The sequence below is a fragment of the Protopterus annectens genome, chromosome 1.part0 (assembly GCF_019279795.1).
Source record: "Protopterus annectens isolate FY-2018-M chromosome 1.part0, PAN1.0, whole genome shotgun sequence".
Lineage (NCBI taxonomy): Eukaryota > Metazoa > Chordata > Ceratodontiformes > Protopteridae > Protopterus > Protopterus annectens.
Window position 1 is genome coordinate 844,350,746 of NC_056725.1, and position 22,391 is coordinate 844,373,136.

Sequence of the window (22,391 nt, forward strand, 5' to 3'; positions counted from 1 at the left end):
GTATACCAGCTAAAAACTTTGCATGATACAGTGTCATTCTTAAAAATCTCTATAAAGTATACTTATTTTTTTCCTTTTGGCATTTGCACAACTGCTCTAATATTTTTATATCAGGTATCAATCAGTGTGATATAAGAGTATGATCAATGCATTTCAGACTTGTCAATTTATATTTGCCTTGTCCTGACTCTACACTAATAATCATAAGTTATGTTTACTTCTAAACACAAAACCTTCAAAATATATTTCATTCGATATCATGAAATATTTAGATGTTCATTTATTTATTTATGTTTGGAAACCAAGAAAATGAAAACCAAACAAGAACACAAAAATGAGCTGGATTCAACACCCAATACAGAAGCTTTAATGCAAATATCTTGAGCAACACGCTTTCGGAAGGTGCAATGACCCTCCTTCCTCAGAAGACAAAAAACAATGAACACCATTTTACAAGCATTTAAATAAGTCTTCTAATTGATCTTTAACAGCAGAATAAGTGTTAATTAAACCAAGCACACCTATAAACCTATTAATGAAGCTATATATATATATATGTGTGTTGATTTGTTGTTTTAATATGCTGTTTTCAGCTATTTTAATATTGGCTATCAGCTATATATGTATTTTAGTATTTGAACAATGATTTTTTTAGTAATGTATAAAGTTTTAAAGTGTTAACACATTTATAATTATTTGTACAAAATTAAGGGATTTTATCTGAATTTTATGATTTTTCATATCAGGTTATGTTAAGTTACCCAATCTTTTTAACTTTTGAATAATTCTTCTATTAACTCAAAAAGCCAAATGCAGTGCTGCTATCAGTTGAGGCAGGAGACTCACGTAAACATAAAAGAGAGCAATCCAAATCCAAGTGTGTGACCCTCCAGTGGCAATGAAACGAAAAGCAGAGATTCAAAGGAACTTCAAATAAGATGCATTCATAAAAAATAATAAAGTTTATTCCAATGAGTGAGCGCTTTCGCCAAAGGCTTCTTCAGACTCTTAAAACAATGAATAAAACTGTTTGAATCATTTTTAAACCATCCTTAAGCTTCCTATTGAACATTACAAATTGATATGTCACATGTTATCTTGTCTTAAAGGAACAGATACTCAAAAAAGTTAACATAGTTAAATGCAACAATATTTAGAAGGAATACTTCCATCCAAATATACAATTAATGATCAGAATGTCCATGCAAATAAGTAAAAATATGCATATACCCTGATACATTCTAAAAATAAAAGGAGCATTGTGCTTGGTCCTATATCATTCTACAATCATTAAAAAACTGTTGCTACATTCATTAAAAACCCTGAACATTCTCTCTCCTCATGGTGGTAAAAACATTAAAATCCTTAGATAAACAGCAAGTTTTATCGTGGTTTCAATATCTAGCATCTCTACTGAGACAGTGGTGAGTATAATGCAACTTTGCATATATTAGGTTAAAAAATTAATATAGAATTCTGTACTAAAAATGTAAGCTTACCTTTACCACAAAACAACATAGCTAATATAATGTATATCGCGATGTGCCTCATCAAGGAGTCAGACCTCATCATATCGGTGAAAGGCTGTTGTCCAAGATTAAAAAATTCCACAGATAGGAACCTCTTAGATTCCACATAAAACAAACTGTTTACAAGTTGTAAAGTGCGTGGTGCTGTAGGAACTCTGAATGCAATTGAGTACAACCTAACTTCATGCTTATGGTAACTCAACGCGCGGTGAGCACGCTCTAAGCATCTAAGTACTGAACAACAGTAACAATGTTTAAATTTCTAAGAAAAAAGGTGAGCCTATATTCGTGCTGTCCTGTGCCTAAAATAGACAGTATTTGTAAGCACGATTATGCCCTAGAAGCATATATTGATCACAAAGTGTCACTATTTAAACAATGAAACGTGTACATATTAATGAGTACACTTATTAAAGTGTTCGCTGAACATGGCAGAGATGGCATTAACTAATACAAAATAAAAAGATAAAAACAGAAAAATAGTGGAATGCTAGGCGTAACACATAAAAATTGACACAATAAAGCTTGAAATTAGCACAAAGCACACATATAATAATACCTAAGTATAAAGCTCCATAGATGATAGGGTCCCTAACTAGTAAAAAAGCAACTACTTCCATGTACATAGTTGGTGCTAAATATAACAACATTCTAAGTTAAAAAGGTCAAATGAAAAATGTGAAGAAATAAACAATCCGCAACAATACTAAGCCTGTACCTAATGATAAAACAAAACTATCTATTGGTGTATGGGGTACCTAGCTCAGTCGCAAAATAAATTCCAGCTACAGTGAACAAATATATAGACGTATATGCATGCTTGTATATACATGTATATATTTACACACATGCATATGTAAACTATGCCCAATAACCACTAATATATTGAGGTGGTGATAGGAGGGGATGAAAAACATACTAGTATGTGAGGTATGGGCTCAGAAGTAAGGCTAAAACAAGAAAGTCGAACATATCCAAAGGTCCATCAGTTCCTGGGATTTGATACTAAGAACACATCTACTTGTGGCTATAAAGCTCAGAACATTAATACTATGAAAATAATTATATTCAGTCTACAAGGACTGATTCTTACACTGATTTACTATAAGAGTGACATCAATACGTAGTTTTAAAATTACCTTACTACTCTATTTAGGTAATAGTAGGTTAGGTCATCTTCGTAGTCTTCTACTTCTTAAAAATGGTTTGAGTTGCACTTTATCATTATATACATTATATTCGCTATGTTGTTTTGTGGTAAAGGTACGCTTACATTTTTAGTACAGAATTCTCGCTATATTAATTTTTTAACCTAATATATGCAAAGTTGCATTCGACACACCACTATCTTAGTAGAGATGCTAGATATTGAAACGCGATAAAACTTGCTGTTTATCTAAGGATTTTAATGTTTTTAACACCATGAGGAGAGAGAATGTTCAGGGTTTTTAATGAATGTAGCAACAGATTTTAATGATTGTAGAATGATATAGACCAAGCACAATGCTCCTTTTATTTTTTAGAATGTATCAGGGTATATGCATATTTTTTACTTATTTGCATGGACATTCTGATCATTAATTGTATATTTGGATGGAAGTATTCCTTCTAAATATTGTTGCATTTAACTATGTTAACTTTTTTGAGTATCTGTTCCTTTAAGACAAGATAACATGTGACATATCAATTTGTAATGTCCAATAGGAAGCTTAAGGATGGTTTAAAAATGATTCAAACAGTTTTATTCATTGTTTTAAGAGTCTGAAGAAGCCTTTGGCGAAAGCGCTCACTCATTGGAATAAACTTTATTATTTTTTATGAATGCATCTTATTTGAAGTTCCTTTGAATCTCTGCTTTTCGTTTCATTGCCACTGGAGGGTCACACACTTGGATTTGGATTGAATTCTTCTATTAAGTTGGATATCTTGTGGCCTATTTAATGTAAAATGAAGTGGAATGTTTCCATCCCTCACCTTATTTCCCCTATTTCTCTGCAGTATGTAGTTGTGCCTCTTTTCCCACAAAGCAGTTGCTTTCACCCCAACCTAGCTATGCTACTACCACAGACACATTCATGGAAATGTTTACAGCTATACACTACTGCTAACTGTTCCTTTGCTATGTCAACATTACCATTTCATGCATCGGTACATGCTGTTGAACCGCAGGTAACTAGTCTATTCTTCTGAAGGATCAGAGCACTGATATCATCCCGACTAGTGTCTACTTACAACACAGTTGGCATATACACAGCATGGTATTTTAATGTTGCTGCTTCTCTAATTTCTTGAATACGTCCATACTTTTTGCTCTTCAGATCTCCACTCCAAAACTTTATCTTTCTCTAATAATTTTCTTGGAGGCAGTTATCTCAAGTATACCAGCTAAAAACTTTGCATGATACAGTGTCATTCTTAAAAATCTCTATAAAGTATACTTATTTTTTCCTTTTGGCATTTGCACAACTGCTCTAATATTTTTATATCAGGTATCAATCAGTGTGATATAAGAGTATGATCAATGCATTTCAGACTTGTCAATTTATATTTGCCTTGTCCTGACTCTACACTAATAATCATAAGTTATGTTTACTTCTAAACACAAAACCTTCAAAATATATTTCATTCGATATCATGAAATATTTAGATGTTCATTTATTTATTTATGTTTGGAAACCAAGAAAATGAAAACCAAACAAGAACACAAAAATGAGCTGGATTCAACACCCAATACAGAAGCTTTAATCCAAATATCTTGAGCAACACGCTTTCGGAAGGTGCAATGACCCTCCTTCCTCAGAAGACAAAAAACAATGAACACCATTTTACAAGCATTTAAATAAGTCTTCTAATTGATCTTTAACAGCAGAATAAGTGTTAATTAAACCAAGCACACCTATAAACCTATTAATGAAGCTATATATATATATATGTGTGTTGATTTGTTGTTTTAATATGCTGTTTTCAGCTATTTTAATATTGGCTATCAGCTATATATGTATTTTAGTATTTGAACAATGATTTTTTAGTATTGTATAAAGTTTTAAAGTGTTAACACATTTATAATTATTTGTACAAAATTAAGGGATTTTATCTGAATTTTATGATTTTTCATATCAGGTTATGTTAAGTTACCCAATCTTTTTAACTTTTGAATAATTCTTCTATTAAGTTGGATATCTTGTGGCCTATTTAATGTAAAATGAAGTGGAATGTTTCCATCCCTCACCTTATTTCCCCTATTTCTCTGCAGTATGTAGTTGTGCCTCTTTTCCATTCCTCTGCAGCTTATAACTGTGGTTATCAGTGGTTGTGCTAGCTTCATTAATAGGTTTATAGGTGTGCTTGGTTTAATTAACACTTATTCTGCTGTTAAAGATCAATTAGAAGACTTATTTAAATGCTTGTAAAATGGTGTTCATTGTTTTTTGTCTTCTGAGGAAGGAGGGTCATTGCACCTTCCGAAAGCGTGTTGCTCAAGATATTTGGATTAAAGCTTCTGTATTGGGTGTTGAATCCAGCTCATTTTTGTGTTCTTGTATTTATTTATGTTTGTTTACTGGGATAGTAAACTGATCAAAACTGATAATTTTCAGACACTACAAAACAAAAAGCAGTTCAGCACTATGGTAAACCGTGGATTGCAAGAAAAATTCCACAAACAGCAAACTAAGCAAATCCAATAACGGACACACAAAGTCGGTGAAAGACCAAGTTTATTACTCCACAAGCTTTCGGGAAAAGATCGCTTCTTTAGTGTGTTTGTATTAGTTAAAATCAACAGTCACTTTATACATTCAAAAATTCAACAGCCCAATAGAAATACACATTCAATCAATCAATTGTGGTGCAGCTAAAATTTTAAAGCCATATAGCGTCTATGCGTATAAAAGCTTAAGCATATAAAACATACGTACAAAAACATACATAAAAAAACATACGTATAAAAAGTATGCATTTCCAGATACTACCCAGGTGACAATCACAGTTCATTATAAAGTTAATACGGGGATAGCAAAAATACAAGTTTTATAATTCTTTCCAAGAGTAGCAACATTTTAAGTTTTAAATTATAAACAATATGTGCAGGAATAAACTATTTGCAAGAAAGTTGGAGGAGCAAGAGAAAGGTGTAAGAGACAGAACTAAATAGTCCTAAGTGATATGACCCCCTTTTGGAGACAGGAACATTGATCTATTTTGAGGAGTCATTTTATTAGTTCAGCAGTCTTCAACCACCTTTAATCATTTGGTACCAGACCACATAGAAACTTTTAGGCAGGGAGTAAAAACAAAAAAAGTGAATGTATGTGAGTGTGTTTATGTTTCTGTTTGTGTGTGTGAGTGAAAGCATGAATGAAAGCAGAAGAGACTGCCTATGTAAGAGATCGAGAGAGAGAGAGAGTGAGAGCGATCTTGTGTGAATAAATGCATGCATGGAAGCAGAGGAGTGTGTGTGTGTGTGTGTGTGACAGAGAGCGACAGCGATCTTGTGTGAGTGAATGCGTGTATGAAAGCAGAGGAAACTGTGTGTGAGAGATTGAGAGAGACTGAGAGCGATCTTGCATGTGTGAATGCATGCGTGAAAGCATAGGAGACTGTGTGTGTGAGAGACGAGAGAGAGATAGCAATCTTGTGTGAGTAAATGCATGCATGAAAACAGAGAGAGAGAGTGTGTGTGTGTGTGTGTGTGTGTGTGTGTGTGTGTGTGTGTGTGTGTGTGTGTGTGTGTGTGTGTGCGCACATGCGAGAAAGAGACAGTGAAGAGTGAGAGCAATCCCTGGCAACAGCAGAAGCATCAATTAAGAGGTCTGAGTATATCTCAGCCATACCTCTCAACCTCTCACACAATAACTCTGGGCAGAGCACTCTCAACCTCTGGGCACAAAACGTCTGGACCAAGTCAAAAATAATAGGGGGGCAAAGCCCCAAAAATAGGAACAAATTTAATATTGCTCTTACAAACTAAAGATGGCAGAATGTAAGATCATGAGTTACCATGCATTTTCTAAAGGACATCAAGTCTGAAACTCAAATGCCTATCATTACATAACGACTTCAGTCATCACTTAATCACCACAGAAATCCAAGCAACCACAGATTTTATGAGGAACAGACCAAAAAATATGAGGCAAATATCTGGACATTCTGAAAAAATCTGGACAGTTGAGACGTATAATAGAGAGAGATTTTAAATACTGATCTTACAAACTTAGAAAGTTGCTAGATTCAGAAAAATGTTTCAATTAGGTTTGCGTACCGCTCGACCATATCGCTCAGCCTCTCACACAATAAATCTGGACAGACACACAAATAATAGGGACAGATTTTAAATATTGCTCTTATAAACTTAGAAAGTTGCCAGATTCAGAGCCAGATATAATAGAGACAGACTTTAAATATTGATCTTACAAACTTAGAAAGTTGCGAGATTCAGAAAAATGTTTCAATTAAGTTTGCGTACCTCTCGACCATACCTCTCAACCTCTCACGCAATAAATCTGGACAGAGACACAAATAATAGGGACAGATTTTAAATATTGCTCTTATAAACATAGAAAGTTGCTAGATTCAGAAAAAGGTTTCCATTATGTTTGAATATCACTTAACCATACCTCTCAACCTCTCACACAATAAATCTGGATAGAGCCACAAATAATAGGGAAAGATTTAAGTATTGCCTTTATAAACTTAGAAAGTTGCTAGAATAAGCACCGGAAACCCTGCTTCCATTTCCAGCATCCCAGCTTTGTGAAGCAGGGTTTTCTACAACGACAGCAACCAAAATGAAATTACGGAGTAGACTGAACATAAGGAACACACTTCGGGTGTCAATGTCTCCTGTCACCCCTAGATGGGACCGTTTCATTGCAAAGAAACAAGCTCAGGGCTCCCACTGATTTTGCATTATGGTGAGTTGTATTTATTATGCACTTTATTATGCCTTATTTTTATGTGTGCATGATGGTCGGTTCATGGAAAAGGTTGGAGACAGCTGAAATAGTTGAGAAGATGCTCAATAAATAGTGCAGGCAGTGAATGTATTACCAGCCTGCACAGAGGTCTCTCTTCTGACTACTTCTATGAAGAAGTGCACCACATAACATACACTTTCTGTATCTATGCATTGGCAGATTTTATATATATATATATATATATATATATATATATATATATATATATATATATATATATATATATGTTTGTGTGTGTGTGTGTGTGTGTGTATAGACATAGAAAGATATATATATATATATATATATATATATATACATACACACATATATATATATACACACATATACATATATATATATATATATATATATATATATATATAGATATATATACACATATATATGCATATATATATATATATATATGTTTCTACCTCACTTCAACGACACGCCGGAACATCGACACGGAAATCGCGAGCCCCAGAAGATCGACAGCGCAGAAGACCGACGCGACGGGACCTAGAAGATCGACAAGCAGAAGACCGACCCGACGGATGAAAGCACCGGCCGAGGATGCGAAATGGGAAAAGGCTGTGTAAGTATCATAGTGATGGACGTTAGGGTGCGAGTAAGGTAAGTGTGGATAGGGGTGGGTTAAGTGAGTTAGGGTTAGGGAACTGGTCAGGTAAGTGTGCGGTAGTGATTGTGTTTGGGTTAGAGTACCAATAAGTGAGTTAGGCTTAGGGAGCGGCTCAGGTAACTGTCTGGTAGTGACGGACCTTAGGGTTAGGGTTTGGGTTAGGGTTGTAGGTAGTTGTGTATGTGAGGTTTAGTGTGGGTTTGTAGGGATTTTGGTGTGCTTGTGTTGTGTATGTGGTTTTTGGACGGGAATGTGTTTTGTTTGTTTGTGGTGTGTGAAGTGTATGAGGTTTCGTGTTTGTGTACCGTCGGTTATTTCGTTGTCGGGCATGTGGAATTTCGTGTTTTTGTACTGTCGGTTATGTGGTTTCGGTGATTGCGTTGTCGGTGTTTTGGTGTTTCGTTTATGTGAGGTAGAACCATATATATATATATATATATATATATATATATATATATATATATATATATATATATATATATATATATATACACACACACATATATATATATATATATATATATATATATATATATATATTTCCTTTCCATGATTGTGAAATCCTGCATCCCCCTTTTACACATTTCCCATGCCTTCCATTTTTTCCTTGTACTTTCTTTCCAAACAGCCTTCCCACAATACTCTTCATTTCATAATGCCCAATATTTTATCTATGACCCTAATGTGACTTTATTTCAGGTAGACTGTTTCTTATTCACTGCACATTTTCCCCTGCAGAAAAAATGCATGCTTCTTTGTCCTTTTGCTTGCACTTTTCATTATACCTCTATTATGACCTTCATTCTTCTCTCTCCTCCCCAGTCTGTACTGTTGTTTGCCTTTTTGCCAGTGATTACTGTTCCTTCTCTCCTCCTCCTCCTATCAAATTAAATGACTCTCACTTCTTCATGTTCCTTAAGTAATGCTTTTACATTCATACTTTTTCACAGTGTCAAGCAAAACATCTACGTTATATATTTTTTTCATTACAAAGATTGCGACAAGATCTGTTGAACGTGAATTCAGTTCATCACAACTGCATCCAATCTCACTTCAGGATTTCTGCCAGAATATCCCAAACTCCACAAAATAGACACTAAACAAAATTATAATCAAAAACAGAAATACATGTTGTTTTAATAGCTGTAGCATATGTGAGTTTCACATTTACAGAAAACCTGAAGGCTATCAGAGTAAGTCTAAAAGATTACAGGAAATGCACATTTTAATAATATTTTATTCACAATTAAACATTCACTCTCAATCCACTCTTCCAAATATTTTTGTTAAAAAATAAGCTCAGGTTTAAACACTTAAACATAATGTCTCTTCATCCATATTAACAACTGACTGTCCAATCTACATTGTAGTAACAAAGTCACCTTATGCAATGGTTAAGGAACATGAATTACCAAAAAGCAAACTACTTCACTTCTCAAGCTATTTTCATATTTTCCATAACCGTTCCAGCAATACTGTAGTTTTAAAACGCAAACTATAAACCTCTTTTACATGAGATTAGAAGAAAGCATGTGTAACTAGGTTTAAAATAGTTTTCATTATGAGTTCCCTGCTATCAAAACATTTACAATAATACTGACAGCATTCTTTAGCCTATGCATTCATCCACCTGACTCAGTTCCCCAAGTTAACTTTGCAAGTTCACCAGCTCTTAGAACTTCAGCTCAACTACTAGACTACATACTCTTTTGTTCTTTCCTTTTTCCAGCATTGCTGCAACTCCATTCTGTAGACAACTTTTATTCATCTACCTCTGGAATTATACTTGTTCCATGCCAAAATAAGCTGTCATCACCAAATTCAAGTATTGTACTAATTACAAATAATGCAGTCCCAAATGTTAGGCTGGCACAGTCCCTGGGGCTGGACCTGGGGCCACTGGAGCAAAGGCTTGCCCAAAATGAACAAGGTAGAGAGGTATATAATCAAAGTGCATAACTGATAGCATGATGTCCCTAGTGCCAGACAAATGGTTCTCATTTAGGGTCCTATGGTGGAACATGCCTAGGAAGTCATACTGTGAACCAGATTCTACGATAATTCTGATCACATGATATAAAGTATACTTCAAACAGTCTTCATTGCTCCCAGGACTAGAAAAAGGCAACAATGCCACAGATATTTCACAAAAGTAGCTGAATGGTTGATACCAGAGACATCACCATCAGAAAAGCCACAGCTTAAGATTCTGCACATCCAAGACAGGAAACACTGAAAGAGAAGAATGTGAACTAGAATGAGTTTCAGGGCTAAAGGCTATGAAGTAAAACATGGCTAACTTAAAAAGGTGACTATATCTGTCCGGAAACAGCCTAAAGTGATTTCCTACAATGTAGTTTAAAACACTGAAGTTTAACTATTGAATGTATAAATAAAGTCAAAAATTTAAGAAATGTTTATATCTTGTGAACAGGGAAAGTACCTTCAGGTGTATATAGGTTCATAAGTGTGTACTAGGCTAATGGCCCTGGAGCCTTTATAAGCCTAGCCCATAGGATTACCCTGCCATCGTGCCACCCGACCTTAGTTCCCAGTGCCTCTGTCGAGCAGAGCCACTGGAGTGATCCCTGGCATGAATTTTCTATTTCCCATCCACTCATCAAGATTTCTCTTGAAGAAGGCCAGTGAGGTGCTCTGCTTGACATGTATGGGAAGTCTACTCCATAGCATGGGCAGTCTCTGGGTTATGAACCTGTCCTTCCAGTATGTTCTGTTGATTGTGGTAATGAGGTTGAAGTCTCTGGAGTATGAAGTGCAGAGGGATTGAGATTTCTTTAGATGTAGCATTTCTAACAGAGCTGGGTCAGACATGGCTTTGTAAGTCAAGCAGAGATCGCCTCTAAGTAGGCAATATGAAACACAGAATAGTTGGGAGTTTTTTGAGTCTGTCCATATAGGACAAGTGTTTAAAGCCTGGGATCCTCTTTGTGAGGTACTTTTGCGGCCTCTCCAGTTGTTGCAGGTGTCTAGTGAGGTGCATGCCAAATGGGGCATTGTATTCAATTACTAGCCTAATGAGGGAAGAGTAAAGGGAGACAATGACCTCCTTCTTCCTGGATGCAAAACCCTTAATAATGAGATGTGCCACATAGAAGCACTTTCTGACTACAGTGGCAATGTGGTGGTCAAAAGAGAGGTTGCTGTCAACCTTTGTTCCCAGATCTTTTATAACTCCTTCTGTGTTCAGTGGACTACCATCGATGTGGTAATTCATGCGAACCGGGTTTGCCTACATATTTTTTGGCATTGAGCTTAAGGCCATGGTTTTGACACCAGTTGTTGGTCTCAGTGAGGCCTTTCTGTAGGACATCAACATCACTTGAAGAGTTAATAATAGCCTCCAACTTGCAATCGTGTGCGAACTTTGTCAACCAGAGACCCTTTGTGTTGGCCTGGACTTCAGAGAAGTAGATTTCAAATGGGAGAGGACCCAGGACTGAACTCAGTGGGACTCCACTCGTGACTGGCCGGCGGTCTGACTTGGGAGTCAGCTACTTTCACACTGTGGGTTCTATCTGTGAGCCAGTTTGCAACCCACCTAGGGATATAGGGGTTGATGCCTAGCTTAGTGAGTTTTTCTATGATTCCTGAGTGGGGAATGGTATCAAAGCCTTGGCTAGATCAAAGTAGGCTGTATAAACCACCTTGCCTTCATCCTCACCTCTGGTGACTGACTCAAAGAAGTCGAACAAGTTGAGCAGGCATGATCTACCCTTCACACAAGCAAACTGTGTGGTATCCAGAGTTTGGAGATTCCCTATATCCTTGTTTAAGAGGTCCATGATGATGCATTCCATAGCTTTGCATATCAGACTTGTCAGGCTAATGGGGCAATAGTTCCCAGGGTCTGTAGTCGCTCCTCCTTTGTGGAGAGGGATGACTGTAGTAGTGCACCATTCAGTAGGGACAAAGCCTAAGGTGAGGCTGTGATTCAACAGGGCACACAGGTGAGGTGCCAGTTCCATCTGTAATTCATGTAGAGCACAGCCCAGCGATACTGTCAGGTCCCACAGAAGCTGTATTCTTGTCCTTGGACAGTGCTGTTTTAACCTGTGCAGCAGTAATACTGGGTGCCTTTCAATCTACTGGCATTGTGATTGGACCTCGGGGGGGGGGGGTATATTGTATATATTGGCAATATCTGTTGGCTCAGTATAGGAGGTGCCATTTTGCAGTAGCTCAGAACAAATCTGGGTATTGCCGTGGAGATTCCTTACATAACTATAGAAGGCCTTGTGATTGTCTTTACTCTCTGCTACAATTCTGCTTTCATTGCTAGCTTTGGAGGATTTGATGAGGGATCTCAACTTTTTGTTGAGACTGATAAGGGCATTTTTCCAGTCTTGGGACTTCACCTTATTCTGCATCAGTTTCCTCCTTCTGTTATAGAGTTTGTTTATGGCAGGGGATCACCAGATTGGCTTCCTTTTTTTGGAGGAGAGCATCTTGGGTCTACTGAGTATGGTGAGATCCATGCATTTGTGTACATGTTTGTACAGTGCATTGGTGTATGATTCGGACGTCATGCAACTATTCTCCATTTGCATGGGTGCCTTGAAGTTAGCCACCTTTGTTTTTAGGAGCCCAAAGTTAGCTTTGGAGAAGTTTTTCATGGTGGTTTCCTTTTTGGGGGGGGGGGGGGTGATGTGGCTATCCAAGGTGATTAGTTTGTGGTCGGATCTAACCAGGGAGGCACTGACTACTGGTGTAGAGCAGCGGTCGCCCATGTTAGTAATGACCAGGTCAAGGATACTGCTACCTCTAGTGGGGGTAAGAACGAGCTGGTCCAGGGCATTGGAATTAATGAATTCCAGGAAACATTGGACAAGTGTATTGGTACATGAGTAGCTTTCCCAGTTAATGGAGGGGCAGTTGAAGTCGCCCAGTATGAGGGTGTTAGGTTGGTCCCTAATATTATCCAGGGTGCTTAGGAACGTGGAGTGTGAGTCTTGGGACATGGTTGGGGACCTATAACAGGCTATGACCTGAATCGCTATCTTACTGAATGTTAGCTGCACCTGAAGTATCTCAGATGCGTTATGTTGGGCTACCAGTCAGGAGGTGTGCACATCCTTTATGAATATGGAAATACCACCGCCTTTGGAGCTTTGGTCTAAGTTCTTGGGCCGAAAGGTGTGGAATGAGTTGTAGCCTGGTAGTGCAGGGTTGCTTTCTGCTGCCTTGAACCAGGTCTCTTTTACGGCACAAATGTCAATATTCTCCATTTTAAAGAGTGCTTTGAGCGACCGCATTTTGAGATTTAGACTTCTAGCGCTGAGCTGCATGACCCTCAGATTGCATTTGTTTCTAGTTGTTACTGTGGTAATTTGGTCTTCAGAACACTGCCTAAAAAAGGCACTATATGAACATAAAGTATGCATGTAGAAGTATGCAATGACAACTGAACTGCTAACATTTACAGCATGTGATATTGGTGTATGACAGTTACACAGCAGGCAAATTCACCCAGCAGCATTCTGTTCTATAGAAATATTTCCATAGGGTCTTCACACCTGAATAATGCCGTTGCTAGTTACACATACTCTTCTTCTGTCTTCAAGACCACTTCATCCATCCACCCATTATACATTGTATATTCATTTTAACAGTCTTAATTTCCTATTTGCAATGCCATTCAGCATTTTATGACTGTCTAAAGAAGTCACTTTTTCATTAACCACTTGGTCTTTGCTTGAAGAAAGCATCTTTCTTTCACAGACCTTCTAAATACATATTGCTTTGATTTTGTGGAATATTTCATTCAACTTGTTTCAGCTACATATTGTACATATTTTACTGCCTGCACTTTAACAAAGTTGTTTTTGTGTTTAAATTACCTGTTTAACTGTTGTAGGCTGCACACTCAAGTGTGATAGCCATTTCTGTGCATTTAAAGTGTTTTTTTGATTGTATCTGTTTTATTTTCTGAAAAAACAAAACAAAAAAAATACTTCTTTTCCCGCCTTTCTAAGCTAATATAGTCAAGTTTTCAGGTTAGTGGTGAATTCAGGGCTGTGTTACAAGTTTCTGTGCTTGCCAATAACTTACTTGGATAGAAGGAGGTTTCTCTGTTCAATGTGAGAGAGGTTGCTTTGAGCAGCCTATCTGTCCCTGGAGGAATGGTTTCAGCCCAGAAATTAGTACTTTATTGGCCATTTTGGGCTAATTTCTATCTCTTTCATTTCCCTGCTATAAAACCCGCATTTGAGCGGTTTTGAGCACCGGGCAGTGCCGGTTAGCTAGGGTATAACTATTCCCAGCTCCACAAAGTGTACTCTTCAATTTTTCCCTTGGAACTAGACAAACTTTCAACTTAAGCACTCAAACCATTCACTTCTCATCCCGGCACTTGCTCAAAACTCAAAGCAAGCACTAATAACCCTTAGCACTAGACCCCCCTATACTGTAGAGAAGGACAAGACTCTCTATTCGACCTTACCAGCCAGTCAGTAAAACAGTTCACTGTACCTATCCAGGCATGTCCAAAGGGCAGTTTTAGGTGTACTCTCTGGTCCAGCTGGTGAACTTGGGCATTTTGAGGTAATGTTACAATTGCCTCATGTACACAGACAACCCTCTCCTCCTTCCACCAAACACTAATACATGCGAGAGATGCAATTATACAGCCAAACTGGAGGCTAAGCTCTCTCAACCCAAGACTGGACCAGGCAGTCAAGAGGAGAAGGGAATTACTTGCATCACACCACCAGTCTCACATAGACCTATGAAACCAGCACTGGCAAAAAACACACATAAATACACAAAAACATACTCGGAGTCTCTAAATAAAAATCTGCAAAAGCAACAGAGACCTCCAAAGCAGCCATCCAAGCAACCTTCACCCCCCAATACAAACCATGAAACACATACTTCACAAAACCAGTGTGCCACGCAATCACAACCCTTAAGGCAAAATAACATACCCAACACACTAGTAATAAGTGACTCTATAGTCAGGCACACTGAAGTCCCACTCACTAGGCTGAACAAGGAGAAGATTACTGTTAGCTGCCTGTCGGGTGCCAGGATCCACTACATAACACAAGCACTCAGGTCACTCCAGAAGAAGTACAAACATGATGTGAATGAACTGAGCCGTACCTCCCTGGACTACATGAAAAGAGACATGGAAGAGCTCTCTGATCACGTAGCCCAGGCTGGTATGACCCTGACACTGAGTAGCATCCTGCCCTCACCAAGAATGATACCACGTTATAGAGAAAAAAAATCAATTTCAACAATTGGCTAAGCTTCTGGTGTCATTCAAAGGGGATCCAGTGTCTGTCAGCCTGGGATGACATGCTCAACAAGCCACGCTGCTTTGCTAGAGACGGTGTGCACCTGTCACCCTTAGGCTTTCGAATACTGGCCAAGACTCTTGCCACCCCCATAGTGCCTTTTTTAGACAAGGCTCAAAAGACAAACCCACCACCGTAAACAGCACAAGTAACAAAAAGCTGAGGGCAATGCTACTCAATGCCAGAAGTCTAAACCTCAAAATGCACGCACTCGAGGCACTCCTCAGTATGGAGAAAATCGATATATGTGCATTAACAGAAACCTGGTTTACGGCTCCAGAGAGCACCCCAGCACTACCAGGCTACAAGTCATACCATACATTTAGGCCACAAAACCCAGACCGAAGTACAAAAGGCCGGGGAATATCCATATTCATCAAGGATACCCACACCTCCAGGTTAGTGGCAAAGCACGATGCTTCAGAGATCATCCACGCGCAACTAACAATGGGCAAAACTGCTATTCAAATTATAGCTTGCTACAGATCACCTACTATGTCCCAGGACCCCCACTCCGCATTCCTGGAAACACTGGGAAACATAAAGGTCCTACCAGACACCCTGATGATTTCAATTACCCAAACATTAACTGGGAGAACTACTCAAGTACAAACTCCCTTGCCCAACATTTCCTAGAATTTATAAACTCAAATGCCCTGGAACAACTGGTCAACACCCCCACCAGAGGTGACAACATATTGGACCTGGTTCATAGGTTGGTACTAGGCTATCAGCCCTAGGGCCTGTACAAGCCTAGCCAAAACAATTCCCTGGCTATTTCTTCCCACACTATTTACTTCCCTGGACCCCTGTCTAGCAGGGCGATTGACGTGATCCCTGGGGTGAATTTCCTTTCTCCCATCCAATCGTCAAGGTTCCTTTTGAAGAGGGCCAAAGAGGCACTCTGCTTGACATGTATGGGCAATCTATTCCAGAGTCTGGGGAGTCTCTGGGTCAGGAACCTATCCCTCCAGCATGTTTTGTTTATTGTGATGACAAGGTTTAGATCCCTGGAGCGTGTGGCTCTGAGGGATTGGGATTTCTTTAAGTGTAGCATGTCCAACAGCTCTGGGTTTGACATGGCCTTGTATGTTAAGTAGAGATCGCCTCTGAGTAGACGATATGCGACAGAGTATAGCTGGAGTTTTTTAAGGCGGTCAGCATAGGGCATCTGCTTTAGGCCTGTGATTCTTTTAGTGAGGTATTTCTGTGGCCTTTCCAGTTGTTGCAGATGTCTTGAGAGGTACATACCAAACAGGGCGTTGTATTCTATAATGGGTCTAATGAGGGATGAGTACAGTGGGACAATGACCTCCTTTTTTCTGGATGAAAAGCCCTTGGTGATGAGGTGTGCCACATAGAAGGATTTCCTGACTGTTGTGGCGATGTGGTTATTGAAGGTGAGACCACTGTCCACCTGTGTCCCTAAGTCTCTTATCACACTTTCGGTGTTTAGTGTACTGCCACCTATATGGTAATTCATGGATAAGTGTTTTTTCCCAAAGGGGATAACTATACATTTCTTGGCATTGAGCTTGAGCCCATGGCTCTGGCACCAAGCATCTGTTTATGTAAGGCCCTTTTGTAGAGTATCCACATCATTTGGGGATTCAATAATGGCTCCCAGGTTGCAGTCATCTGCGAACTTTGTTATCCAGAGTCCCTTAGTGTTTTCCTGTACTTCAGAGAAGTAGATGCCAAAAAAGAGCGGTCTCAGGACTGAACCCTGAGATACTCCACTTGTCATTTGTCTGGAGCTGGATTTGGAGTTGGCTACTTTTACAGTGTGGGTTCTATCAGTAAGCCAGTTAGCAACCCATTGGGTGACGTAGGGATTCATGCCCAGCTTAGTAAGTTTATCTATGATTCCAGAGTGGGGGATGGTGTCAAAGGCCTTGGCAAGGTCTAGATAGGCTGTGTGGACCACCTTACCCTTGTCCATGGCTCTGGAGACTGATTCGAAGAAGTCAATCAGGTTCAGGAGACAAGATCAGCCCTTCACAAACCCAAACTGGGTGGGGTCCAGTGTTTGAAGGTTGCCAATGTCTTTGTTTATAAGTTCCATGATAATATGCTCCATGGCCTTGCAGATCAGGCTTGTCAGACTGATGGGACGGTAGTTTCCAGGATCCAAGGTGGACCCCCCTTGTGGAGTGGGATAACTGTAGCTCTGCTCCACTCAGTGGGCAGGAAACCTGAGGTGAGGCTATGATTAAACATGACACTTAGGTGAGGTGCCAGTTCATATTGTAGTTCATGTAGTACACAGCCCGGGATGTCATCCGGTCCCATGGATGCTGTATTCTTAGCTCTGGGGAGTGCATTTTTTACCTGTGTGGCCATTATTACCGGAATTTGGCAATCTTCCGGCATTGAGATGGGCTATTTAGGGGGTGAGAGGGGGGTGAAGTTGGCACTAAATCGATCTGCCAGGACATTGGCAATATCCTGGGGATCAGTATATTTAATGCCATTCTGTTTTAGCTCAGAGCAGACCTGAGCATTGCCATTTAGATTCTTGACATAATTATAGAATGCCTTGTGGTTGTTTTTGGAATCTTTGGCAATTTTATTTTCGTAACTAGCTTTGGAGGATTTTATGAGGGATCTCAGTTTCTTACTGAAGCTGGTAAGGAAGTTTTTTGCATCCTGGGATTTTCCTCTTTTCTGCAACAGTTTCTTCATTTTGTTGTAAAGTTTGTTTATGGCAGGGGACCACCAGATTGGCTTCCTTTTTTTGGATGAGAGCATCTTGGTTCTATTTGGGATGGCAGGATTCATGCATGAGTGGATGTGCTCGTACAGTGCCTTAGTGTAGAATTCAGCAGTTGAACTTTCAGTTCACATCTGCATGGGTGTCATGAAGTTTGTCACTTCTCACTTGAGTAGCATGAAGTTGGCTTTGGAGAAGTTTTTTATGGAGGTTTCCTTACTGGGGGGTGGGGATGGGATGTGGATGTTAAGGGTGATTAGCTTATGGTCAGACCTGACTAGCGAGGGGGTGACCATAGGTGTGGAGCATCAATTTCCCATGTTGGCAATGACCAGGTCTAGGATACTGGAGCTCCTGGTGGGACTATGGATTAGTTGATCCAGGGCGTTGGAATTTATGAATTCCAAGAACCGTTGGGCAAAAGTGTTGGTACATGAGTAGTTTTCCCAGTTAATGGCAGGGTAGTTAAAAATCACCCAGTATTAGGGTGTTTGGTTCTATCTTAATATTTTCCAGTATGTTTAGAAAGGTGTAGTGAGAATCTTGGGGTATGGTGGGGGATCTGTAGCAAGCTACAATTTGGATTGCAGTCTTACCTAGTGTTAGTTACCTGGAGAATTTCAGACGCATCGTGTTGGGCAACTAGCCTGGTGGTGTGAATATCCTTGGTGAATATTGACACTCCTCCACCTTTAGTGTTTCGGTCCTGCTTTGGTGGCCGAAAAGTGTGGTAAGAGTTGTAGCCTGGTATTGCAGGGGTGCTCTCTGGAGCCTTGAACCAGGTCTCAGTTACTGCACAGATATCGATGTTCTCCATTTTTAGGATTGCCTCAAGACAGAGTGCATCTTGAGGTTTAGACTTCTAGCATTGAGTAGCATTACCTTCAGATTTTGCATGCTTGTACCTGTTACAGTGGTGGTTTTGTCCTTTGAACTTTGCCTAAGAAAAGGCACTATAGGGGTGGCAAGAGCCTTAGCCAGTAACCTGAATCCCAGGGGCGACAGGTGCAGACCATCTCTGGCAAAGCATCGTGGTCTGTCAGTCATGTCGTCCCAGGCAGGCAGATACTGGATCCCCTTTGAATGACACCAGAAGCTTAGCCAATTGTTGAAGTCAATCATTTTGTCATCACCAACATGGGCGACCGGTGTTCCACACCGGAAGTCAACCCCTCGCTGGTTAGATCTGAACATAAATCACTCTGGATATCCACATTCCCTCACCACCCCCAGTCAAAGAAACCACCGTGAAAAACTTTTCAAAAGCAAACTTCCCATTACTTAAGACTGAGGTGGGAAGTTTCAAAGCCCTCATGCTAAAAGATAACGCTGTCCAAGCTGCAAAATCCTTTACTAATGCACTCTATGGGCATGTACAAGAATGCATGGATCATGCTATCCCAAACAAAACCAAGACTCACCCCTCCAAGAAAAGGAAACCGGTCTGGTGGACCCCTGCCATAAACAAGCTATACAACAGGAGGAAACTAGTACAGAAAAGAGTAAAATCCCAAGAAGGGAAGACATTCCTGATCAGTATCAGCAAGAAACTACATTCCCTCATAAAATCATCCAAGGCTAACTTCGAAAGAAAAATTGCCATGGACTCCAAAGATAACCACAAGGCATTCTTTAGCTATGTCAAGAATCTAAGTGGCTATTCTCAGATCTGCTCGGAGTTAGTGCAGAATGGCACAAAATACACTGAACCGACTGATATAGCCAACATCGTGGCAGACAGGTTCAGTGAAACTTCACCCCTTCTCACCCCCAAAAGGGCCCATAACTATACCAGAAGAATGTAGTGGCCCTGAAATCACAGACACTCAGGTTAAAACAGCCCTCTCCAAAGCTAAAAACACAGCATCAATGGGGCCAGACGGTGTCCTAGGCTGCGTCCTACACGAGCTCAAAGATGAACTAACCCCTCACCTAAACACACTGTTTAAACTCAGCCTCTCCACAGGCTACATGCCAACAGAGTGGCGCACAGCAACAGTTATTCTACTCCACAAAGGTGGAACCACAACGGACCCTGGGAACTATTGCCCTATAAGCCTGACTAGCCTAGCCTGAAAAGCTATGGGGCGCATCATCATGAATCTCAATAACAGAGACATTGAGAATCTCCAAACACTGGACCCTACCCAGTTCGGCTTTGTTAAGGGCAAATCATGCCTCCTAAACCTGGTGGACGTCTTTGAGACAGTTACCAAGGCTATAGACGAGGGAAAGGTGGTCTACACAGCCTACCTAGACCTCGCAAAGGTCTTTGACACCATTCCCCACTCAGGTATTATAGACAAGCCCACCAGCCTGAACATAAAGCCCTACGTCACGAGATCGGTTGCCAACTGGCTCACAGACAGAACCCACATGGTAAGAGTTGCAGGAGCTAGGTCTGACTCTAAACCGGTTACAAGTGGCGTTCCCCAGGGCTCAGTCCTAGGACCTCTCCTGTTCAGCATCTACTTCTCAGAGGTACAGGCAAGCACAGGATGACTATGGCTGACCAAGTTCACAGACAACTGCAAACTAGGAATTTCTGGCCGACACAGACATCCTCCAAAAGGGTCTCACTGAGACTGATACCTGGTGTCAAAACCATGGCCTCAAGCTAAATGCCAACAAGTGCATAGTCATCCCCTTTGGAAAAAACAAAGTACCCACAAACTACCACGTAGGTGGTAGCCTCCTAAATACGGAAGACATAACAAGAGATCTGGGGACCCAAGTAGATAGTAACCTCTCCTTTGATAATCACATTGCCAAAGTGGTTAGAAAATCCTTTTATGTGGCCCACCTAATCACAAAAGGGTCTGCATCCAGATCGAAAGAGGTCATTGGGCCCCTCTCATCAGACCCATCATAGAGTGCAATGCTCCATTTGGGATGTACCTTACAAGACACCTGCAACAACTGGAAAGACCAGAGAAGTACTTCACCAAGAGGATCACTGGCCTTAAGCAGATGCCCTATGCAGCTCGACTGAAGAAACTCCAGCTGTACTCGGTTGCATACCGCCTACTCAGAGGTGATCTCTGCCTGACATACAAGGCCATGTCCAACCCAGAATTGATGGACATGCTCCACCTAAAGAAAACCATATCCCCTCGAGCCACACGCTCCAGGGATCTAAACCTCTCCACAACAATAAATAGGACGTGCTGGAGGAATAGATTCCAATCTACATTAGGCAGAGCTCCTCGCTAACCCTCTTCAAGAGAAACCTTGACGAGTGGATGGGAAACAGAAAGTTTACCAAAGGGATCACTTCAATGGCTCTGCTGGACAGAGGCACAGGAAACTAATCTAAGGGGGCGGCGAAAGCCAACACATTCTGGCTAGGCTCATAAATGCCTTCGGGCAGATAGCCTAGTATCTACCTATAAACCTATGAACATATTACTGTCTTTTCTTTCAATCCTATGTGATTAGTTTAAATGGAATTACAGGAACACATTCGTAAAGTTTAGTTCAGTTATTTATGCATCATCTGAATACACTCTTTTTTGAAAGCCAAAGCAAAGAACAGCACATACAAGAAGCAGCGCATGCAACCATTGCTGCCTTTAGCATTAAAATGCCACAAAGTCTGAAGACTTTACATAGATCAGACTAGGAGGGAACTTGCAATATAAAGAGGAACTTTTCTAACCAAATTAAAAAAAATCTATTTTAATTATAATTAAAACAAAATGAATCTAACAGAGTACATATGCCCCATGCTCAGCTCACGCTTACGTGTGTGTGTGTGTGTGTGTGTGTGTGTGTGTGTGTGTGTGTGTGTGTGTGTGTGTGTGTGGAGCGCTACAGAATCCTGAAAGACCAAAATCCTGAGACAAAAATCTTGAAAACTCAAAATACTGAAAACACACAGGATATCAAAACGTACTACATTCCAGCACAAGTACATACATAAACAAATAAAACTCAAACCATATTACTCTTCTCCAAGTATAAGCAGGGGGGCAAGCCCCCACGCACCCCCCACACCCCTTACTTAAATATATCATCTCCAAGATTGCACTTAATGTAGTGAAGTGCAATCTCAGAGTTGATATATTTAAGTATCAGGGGGTGTGGGGGCCACAGTCCCCAACATGGGGGGTGCAGGGGGGCTTGCCTCCCTGCGTATAGTTGAAGGGTAATATGTTTCTGTATGTACTTTTGCTGGCATATATTAAGTTTTGGTATCCTGTGTGTTTTCAGCATTTTGAGTTTTCAGGATTT

At 40.0% G+C, this 22,391-nt stretch overlaps 1 protein-coding gene across 1 annotated transcript in view; it reads right to left on the reverse strand.

The window, feature by feature from the left end:
- Window positions 1–22,391, reverse strand: part of SYNJ2 (synaptojanin 2) — a 1,514,156-nt gene that overhangs the window by 1,247,521 nt on the left and 244,244 nt on the right. The gene's annotated exons all lie outside the window — the stretch shown is intronic.